We start from the raw sequence: 9,779 nt of genomic DNA on the forward strand, positions 1-9,779 counted from the left end.
GGGGCTTTGCCATGGAGAACCTGGCCCTAGAGGGTGCCCTGCGGACCCGCTGAGCGCTCCAGGACACCGTGAACCTGTGGGAGGACACGGTCCCCAGGCGGGTTTGGGCGGCCGTCACCCATGGGCGCTGAGTCTAGGGGCGCTGCGAGGGCCGTGCGGGGAGGAGGCACCCTGGCAGTGGGCGCCGCAGGGCCGGGGATCCGGGAAAGCTGCAGCCCTGAGAAGCCAAGTTCCCATAGTGCCCCGCCGGGTCCGGTTATCAATGGGGCCTGGAGCAAGAGGGACTCCTCCGACTCTGGCGTGCTCCTTCCAGCGCCCCTGCTCCCCGCCCAGCCCCTGGTGGCGCACAGCCCCCACCGTGGCAAGCAGCGGTGCGGAGATGACCTGCAGCTGCTGTGCACCAAAGGCTTCCAGTATTGAAGAGTCGATACCATGTTGGTGGCATCTGGAGACCTGCCGAGCCTAGGTGGAGTGAGAGATGGCTGGTGGGGGGCTGGAGCCAGGAACCCCTGGATGCCTGGAGCTGGAGTGGAGGGGACCGCCCTCGCTGCCGGGCGCTGCCGCCCGGCAACCCCCGCCCACCCGAGGGGGGCTCCTGGCCCTGACCCCGCCCACCTGGCTCTGGCCCCGCCCACCTGCGCGCCCTCAGGCTAGGGTCTTATACCACTCCCACCATTAACTTTTATCTTAAGCTAGGAATTTAGGTTAAATAGACCAATAGCCTTCAAAGCTTTAAGTAAGTAGCCTAAACTTAATTCCTGTATCTAAGGATTGCAAGTTTATTCTTACATCATTTGAACACAAATCAAACACCTTTATTAAGCTAAATCCTTAAACATCTAGGCTGATGGGATTGCAACCCAGGACACTTTAGTTAACAGCTAAAAGCCCTAAGCAACTGGCTTCAACCAACTTCTCCCGCCATGGAGGGAAAAAAGGCAGGAGAAGCCCTGGCAGCCTCCAAGCTGCTCTTCTGAATTTGCAACTCAATGTGATTAGTCACCTCAGGGCTTGGCAGAAAGAGGTCCCCCTCTGTCTTTAGATTTACTGTTTAACACTTGAATCAGCCATTCTACCACTTACTTCTGTTCATTAACCATGGATTCTTTCCACCTAATCATAAAGACATTGGCACACTTTACCTTATTTTTGGTGCCTTAGCAGGAATAGTAGTGTGAGGGACTAGAGGATTAGAAAAGACCCCAGCCCCATGAAGAATTAGATTAACAATATAGGATAGTATTAGGTGTGTAATAGGAATTAGGACTTAGAGTATAAGGTGACATTAGGTGAGATTAAACGGACAAGAAATAAGAAAATAGGATAGTAATAAGTGTGAAGAAAAGAATGACTTTGGAATAGAAAAATAAATAAGTGTTTTGATAGTATTTTTGAGTAAAAGTCGTAGGATAGTTTTTCTTGAGAAATGTGTGGGTGTAAGTGTCTTTTATGAATTGCTTGAACTTTAGCTCCTGTACTGAAATATGCTTTTGGAATAGGAAGGCTAAAGAAAGTTGAAAGCATTTTACAAGTTCTCTGTTCCAGGAAGCTTGTAACCATGAACTAACCTCTTTAGGAATATGTGAGCAGGGGTTCCCCCCCACAGCATGAAAGTTTAGCAAAGATAGCTTTATAAGTTACTTAAGATAGAATAATGTTAAGAGTGATGTGAGAAATTTAAAATTATTGAATGCAGCAACTAGTGGGATTGTAGTTAAATGACAAGCAGTTAACTGACAAGTTCTGTTTTTCATCCTGATCTGCTTAAGTTCTTGCTTCTGTAAAATGCTTCTGCATAGGACTGGAGAATGTACGGAAAGAGTGTGTTATCTTAGATAGGCTGGTGGGTACTGACAAGTTCCTGTTTTTCATCTTAATCTGCTTAAGTTTTTGCTATCTACTAGAACATCTGCAGGTCAGAGGCAACACTAGCAAGCCCAGCATAAGGGAGATAAGCTGGCCCTTGGCGCAATGACGTAGAAAGACAGCTCTGTAAAATCATTTGCTGTGCATTAAGTATGAGTATGCTTGCTTTTAAAATTATTGGTTGTACTTGTTTACAAGTTTATATGATTAGATATGCCTTTGGCGGGCTCTGACGTGTGCGACCACCCCCTCTTTGGGCTATAAATTCAGAGCTTTCAGTGAGCTCGGGGTCAACCCTCGACCGAACTCCCTCGCCTACTAAAGGGGCTGCGGCTTGGCCAGGGCCACTCTCTGGGAGCCTATAATCCCCTGTGAGGTGACTGGTGAGTGACATCTGGGTTTTGACCCCTGGCTTGTCGGGAAAGAGCTGCAGCACAATAAACCTAGCTTGTCTCTTGCATCGCTAAAGTGTCCTTCGTTATTTGGGGTGGTGGGCTTGTCTCAAACCCTTCAGTAGGAACTGCACTAAGTCTCCTAATTCGAGCCGAATTAGGTCAACCTGGAGCACTACTAGGTGATGACCAAATTTATAATGTTATTGTTACAGCTCATGATTTCATTATAATTTTCTTTATAATTGTACCTATAATAATTAGAGGTTTTGGAAACTGACTCGTACCTTTAATAATTGGTGCCCCCGATACAGCGTGTCCCCGTATAAATAACATAAGCTTCTGATTACTATCTCCATCTTTCCTTCTACTTTTAGCCTCATCTACAGTGGAAGCTGGAGCAGGTACTGGCTGAACAGTTTACCCGCCACTAGCAGGAAATTTAGCACATGCAGGAACCTCAGTGGACCTTACTATCTTTTCACATCACCTAGCAGGGTGTCATCAATTTTAGGAGCTATTAACTTTATTACAACAATTATTAATATAACCCCCCCCCGCTATATCCCAATATCAAACACCATTATTCGTTTGAGACGTACTAATTACTGCCATCCTGCTAATTCTTTTATTACCAGTTTTAGGAGCTGGCATTACTATACTTCTCACTGACCATAACCTTAATACTACTGTTTTTGATCCTGCCGGAAGAGGAGACCCTATCTTGTATCAGCATTTATTTTGATTTTTTGGACACCCTGAAGTTTACATTCTTATCTTACCTGGATGTGGCATTATTTCCCATATTGTAACCTAATACTCCAGAAAAAAAGAACCTTTCGGCTATATAGGAATGTTATGAGCTATAATATCAATTGGTTTCCTAGGTTTTATTGTACGAGCCCACCATATATTCACCGTTGGCTTAGATGTAGATACCGGAGCGTACTTTACATCAGCTACAATAATTATTGCTATGTCGTAACCTAACGAGCGAGAATAACTGTCCATAGCCAATTGTTAGTCCGTCAAGCCACACTTTATTACAGGTTCGAACCTGGACCCAAGCGCATGTGTCTCCACATCAGCGGCAAAGGTGCAGTCTCCAGTTAAGAACCCCCTTATATAGCATCATGTTACAAGGTCATTAGTCATTTCCATTGTATCAGCCTGGACATTCTTGACATTTACAACTTGTATACTTAAAAGCAACCATAAAGCACACAACTGGCATGGGAACGGGGTTTGCAGGGGCTCACAGAAGGGGGTCTCTTATCTATGGAATGTTTGTTCAGACACAAGGGCAATGGAGCTGGCTCCGGGCTGACACTTCCTTACTCCCACCCGGTGCCCAGTTCTCTTAAAACTGTTAAGAGGAAGACAGGCTTTAAGATAGAGTCAGCATTATTCACAGCTGGGCTAAACTCTATTAAAGTACAATCTCTAAAGGTACACTAATTCATTGGTCCCATCTTAACACCTCTATACTATTAATTCAGACTAGAACCTAAGCATTTGATTAAAAGCATATCATAACATTTCTTCACTTTAGAGCAACTTATGCAGACAAATTTTAAGATAACTTAACAGGGGCCTGGGGCAGGGGATTCCTTATCTGAGGTATGCAGCCCTGACACAGGAGATTGATTGTTCTTTAGTAGCCATAAACTATTTTGCACCCTGTGCCTAGGTTTAATTCTCAAGGGGAACACATAAATTTAAGACTGAAATAAAACTTATAGAATCAAACTTATTACAAAGTAGTTTCTAAAAACCGCACTAAATTATTAATTTTCCTAATGATTATATTTCATAGTAGTAAAGCTTAAACTAAGTCATAATATCTAACTTAAAACAAAACACTTAAAGCAAGGCACAACACTATCCCTACTGGAGTAAAAGTATTTAGCTGATTAACAACTCTCCATGGAGGAAATACCCCTGCTATAATATAAGCTTTAAGATTCATTTTCCTATTTACTGTAGGAGGATTAACAGGTATTGTGCTAGCTAATTCTTCCCTAGGTATTGTTCTTCATGATATTTATTATGTCTTTTCTTTTGAAACACATTTTAAATATATGGTTTAGTGTTGAAAGGGAAATAAAGTAGGACTTTTTTTTTCTTATTCCTTCAATCCTTCTTGTATTGTGTATTTGAAACTGAAGATAAAAAAAAGATCTCCAAAAGAAAACATCAGTGTGTAGTCTTGGGTTTTCATACTGACTTTTGCTCTTGGCATTGTATATTTGATTGGCTATAGTGGGTAAGACCTAATTACAACAGTTCCTATTTTTCTTAGTACTCAACAGAATTTTGAAAATGTACATGTACATAAGTGATTTTAAAATGATCTTTTAATTGGTACATCCTAATTGTATACAATAGTGACTCACAGGCAAACATTCATATATGCACATGCCACTTTCTTCTCCATATCTCCCTTTTTAGTGGTGTTTAAAACAAAAAAGATGGGTGTATTCATTCGAGTCACACCTTCATGCCAGTCTGGTATGGAGCTGTACCTATCCTCTGTATTTCTATCTTTTAATAAACTTCTTTAAATCTTCCCAAAAAAGGATTATTGAGATTCAAAAAAAAAAATAAAACAAAAACAAAGCTGGCTTCTACCATGAAGCCCCTTGATCTTGCTGACCAAGTAACACAATTTGATCAGTGATGTCAGACCCATCTGTCCCTGTGAGAATAAACAAAGAAGGCCAACAGAGTTACACAGCAGAGATAACTGTAGGGCCTGCATCTGCCTTTGGTGGGAAAAGAGGAATGTTAGCTAAGCAGGATAGAAGAGAGGAGATAATGAATTCTTGTAAAAATATTACGTATTCAGAGACCTCAGTGTCTTACTTTCAAGGCACTCCACTGCCTTGTCTCTGATGTTAATGCTCTAACGCTCTGTGTCTCCTTTCTACCTGCCATAATAAAACTTTTCGTAAGCTTGCAGCAGTGCCGTTCTGACTATTTTTCTAAACTAGCTACGATCAGTAACCCACTGTGACATCCCAAACCACAGAGATAGAACCACTCCTATCTCTGCCTTCCAAGTACCAGCATTATAGGCGTGCACCACCACACCGATGTGGCAAACAGCTCTTCAATGAGAAACAGGCTCATGGCAAACCATGTGTGTTACAAAAAGGACTGGTCCCTGGGCCAAGGACTCGCAGTAAAACTCTCTGACCTGCGTGAGGCTTTTTGCTCTGTGGAACCGGGAAGAAGTAAAAACACGATGGAAGAGCGGCAGGCACAAGAACCCTGTGGGAAAGTGTCCGTGCTCTTCGGGGTCCTGCTCAGGGCTCAGGGTGGATCAAGGACTGTGGTGACTTACATCAGCTGTGTGAAAACTAACTTTTAATGACTTTCTAGATCCTGAAGTTTATTTTCTGATGCAGTTCAACTTGGGAAAACACACATCCTCAAACAGACATTTTACACTTCTAACTAATAAACCTAGTCATTCGTCAGGAGATTCACTTTGCAGCTGGGAGAACAGTCTGTTCCTCCTCTGGGTGCAAAGAACCATGCACAGTGAACAAGGTCATTGGGGCAGCGAGTTTCAGGGTGACAGCGTCCACTGGGAGAAGAAGTCCTGTCTCCCTGTCCCTGATATATAGTCCTGGCTGCTCGGATGCTGCTTCTTTGAGATGCTTCTCTGTCTCTGGACTTCAGCTGCCTCGAACAAGGCTTCTGCAACTCTCAGCCTTGAGGATGAGAGGGAGGTAGGAAGACCTGTCATTATGCCCATCCCTATCTATGCTTCCACATAAAGACTTCTTTATATGATTTATTATGAATATCTTTTCTATTATGATATACCCATATTTTCCTTTTTAAATATACTTTTATTGATACGTGCTTTTTTTTTTGCTTTGGTTTTTTTTTTTTTTTTTGGAAGAACTAGGGTGTAGAACTCAGGAGTTCTCAACTTCCTTAGTACTGGTTTTCAGGTTTGTGCCAAGATGCCCAGCTTCAGTTCCAAAATCTTTATATGAACAGCTTTTGCTTGTTTCTTTACTATCCTATGTATAATTTATAATATTGTATTGAGACAAATTGCTCTGTAAAATTACAAACTTTGTTGATTCTCACTTGAAACAATTTCTCACTGAGTTGCTAAGGCTGGCCTCAACCTATGATCCTCCTGTCTCAGCCTCCCAGTGACTGGAAAATCAGGTATGTGCCACCACACTCAGCTTGAGTTTTTACTTTGAAACATGGTCTCCTTAAGTTTCTGATAGTGTCTATGTTACTAAGGCTGACCTCAAACATGTGGACCTCCTTCTTTTCAGTCTCCCAGGTACTAAGATGCCAGACATGTACCACCACGTCCCGCTGACTTGGTCAATTTTTTAATATCCTGCCTTGCATTTGTTTGCCAATTCTGATCATTACTAAAGGAATTTGGTTACAATTTCCAAGTGCAATAGTAGATTTTCTTATGTCTTCTTATAATTCTGTATAGTTTCACATTATATAGGTTGATGCTATGTTTATCTGACTATGGATATTTCAAAAGTATATTGTTAATGCAATGGCCTTTTATGTGCAGTATTCCTGTTTTCTTTTATCTGACATTATTTCTTGAAGATAAAATAGCTTTCTGTTGGTTAATATGTAGTATGTCACCTGCCATTTTTTGTTGTTGCTTTTTTTTAGAAAGTTTCTGTATCACCAAACATGGTGGTACATGCCTGAATCCAAGTACTTGGGAGACTGAAACAGGAGAATCACAGATTCAAGGCCAACCTTGACAATATAGCAAGACCCTCCTCAACTTATCAAGATGCTGTTTCAAAATAAAAAGGGCTAGAAGTGTAGCTGGATAGCTGCTGTGTTCAGTCACCAATACAAAAACAAATACACCACTCATTGGAGATGAGTGTTATAAAGACAGGTAAGCTGAGTGTAGTGGAAAACACCTGTAATCCCAGCACTGTGGGACTGAAAAAGGAGGATCACAGGTGCAAGGCTAGGCTCATAAATATGGCAAGACCCTCAGCTACGTAGGAAGACTGTTCCACAACAGAAAAGAAAATAGGGTCGGGACTGTAGCTCAAGGATAGAATGCTGCTGTGTTTAATCTCTGGTACAGAAAACAGACAGGTAACTGCCTTGAAGTCTAATTTATCTGATATTCATAAGGCAGCTCCGGCTAGCTACCAGTCAGCATTACCACATCTTTTTCCATACTATTACCTTTTACACGGATGTGCATTTTTTTAGGACAGGATTTTGCTATGTTGTCCAGGCTGGTCTCAAACTCCTAGGCTCAAGTAATCCTCCCGCTTCAACCTCCCAGTAGCTGGGACGATAGGTGCGGCCACTACACCCCGTCCTAGGTGTGCGTTCCTATGTATGATATAAATCTCTCAAGAGCAAAGACTTATGATGTAGTATACTTCTGTCTTGAATGATCTGTCTTCTGCTGATTGTGTTTACTCATTCATTTTACTTCTGTTTCTGTGTGTGTGTGTGTGTGTGTGTGTGTGTGTGTGTGTATTATTAGAGACTGAACCCAAGAGCTTTCTACCTCTAAGTTACACCTCTGGCACATTTTATATGTTTTACTTTGAAACAGGGTCTCATTAAGTTGATAAGGATGGCCTTGAACTTAAGACCCTCCTGTCTCAGCATCCTAATTACTGATATTATAAATATGTGCCACTATGCCCAGAAAAAACTACAAACACACACACACACACACACACACACACACACACACACACACACAGGTTTTGTGTGGTACTGGAGATTGAACCCAGGGGTACTTACCTCTAAGCTATGCCTCCAGGCCTGTTTAATTTTGAAACAGGGATTCACCCAGTTGCTGACTGTCTCAGTAAATTGTTGAGGCTGGCCTCACACCTGTGATCCTCCTGTCTCAGCATCCCAAGTACTATGATTACATGCATGTTCTACCACACAGACAAAAAGTATATTTTAATGTGTACCATGTGGTGTTGTTACATACATTGTGTAATCACCTCACATAGTTACTTATGTGTATGTGTACATGTTGAAAACTTTTAGATCTTCTTTAGTAGCAAGTTTTGAGGATGTGAAGCACTACTATTGGCTATCATCAGCGTATCATTGCTATCCAGAACTTAACCATCTTATAACTGATAAACCATAACACTTTCCAGAAAACTCTTTGTCATGCATTACCGGGTTAGATGTGGACACAGAGGTGCTGAGGAAGGTTGAGAAGGCCAGAGGGAGGCTGGCCTTTGATCTTTTTCATCTTATGTCAGACTCAGTGAGAGATGTGGAAGCTCCCCTTTGGCTCTAGTTTCCAACTTGACCTGCCAACTGCACACACTTGGCTGGAGTTTCTTCTGATTCAGCAGCTACCAAGATGTCTGCCCTTTTACCAGCTGATCCTGTTGACCACACATGCATGATTTCTGACTTGCCAGCTACTCCCTTCCTCCCCCATGAGAGCTCTAGGGAGCTGTGATTTGGGACTTTCTCTGATCCCCAGGTTTTCTGGACCTTTGCTGAGCCCCTTCACATTGGATAAGCTCTCCTACTCTCTCAAAGCTACATTCCAAAAGCTTCTGCTCACTCTAGTTTCTTTTTGTTTTTTGTTTGTTTGTTTCGTTTTTATTTTTTAGTATTAGGTATTCTACCTCAGAGCTATAACTCTAGCCGTTTTGACTTTTTATTTTGAAACAGGTTTTCACAAATTTATGAGACTGTTCTTGAGCCTGTCTCAGCCTTATAAGCATGTGCCAACACACCTGGCTTTTTCTGGGTTTTAATGTGCTCTTATCGATGCATCATAGTGAGATCAGAGTAATACAAACATGCATGCACACAGCACTGGCTGTGTGTCCCTCCAGACCCCAGCTCACTCCACCTACTCCCTCCCTACACGTGTTAGTGACGTTGGTAGTTGTACCTTCACACATGGACGTAGCATATTTGAATTGGTTTTTCATCCTGTCTCCTTCCCCCATTTCATCCACCCAATGCACTTACACTATTCTACTAATCCATTATTTATCTGAAGTTCCTTTTGTCTCAAATTTTCATCCTAGCATCTGTAGATGACAGGAAAACATATGGCCCTTGGCTTTCTGGGGCTGGCCGATGTCGCGTAGCATAATATTCCCTAGTTCTATCCATTTTTCTGCCAATGGCATGATTTGGTTCTTTATGGCAAAGTAACATTCCTAGTTGTGGCTATACCAATTTTCCTTTATTCATTCTCCTATTGATGAACACCTACATTGATGCCAGAATTTGACAACTGTGAACTGTGCTGCTATAAAAGTACTCTACATTTCTGACTACTTTTCAGTGATGTAATTTTACCTCATTATTTTAACAGCTCTCTAGTTCTGAATACTCATTCTATGACGGTAAAAACAGGTACAGTGTGTTTCTATGTGTGTGTATGTGTGTGTGTGTGTGTGTGTGTCTTGTGCCTGTCTGTGTGGCTTTGTTTTTTGTTTTGTTTTCTTTCTTGATTGTTGGTCTTTTCATGGTGTTAAATCT

The sequence above is a fragment of the Muscardinus avellanarius genome, assembly GCF_963383645.1.
Source record: "Muscardinus avellanarius genome assembly, chromosome: 10".
NCBI classification, from domain to species: domain Eukaryota; kingdom Metazoa; phylum Chordata; class Mammalia; order Rodentia; family Gliridae; genus Muscardinus; species Muscardinus avellanarius.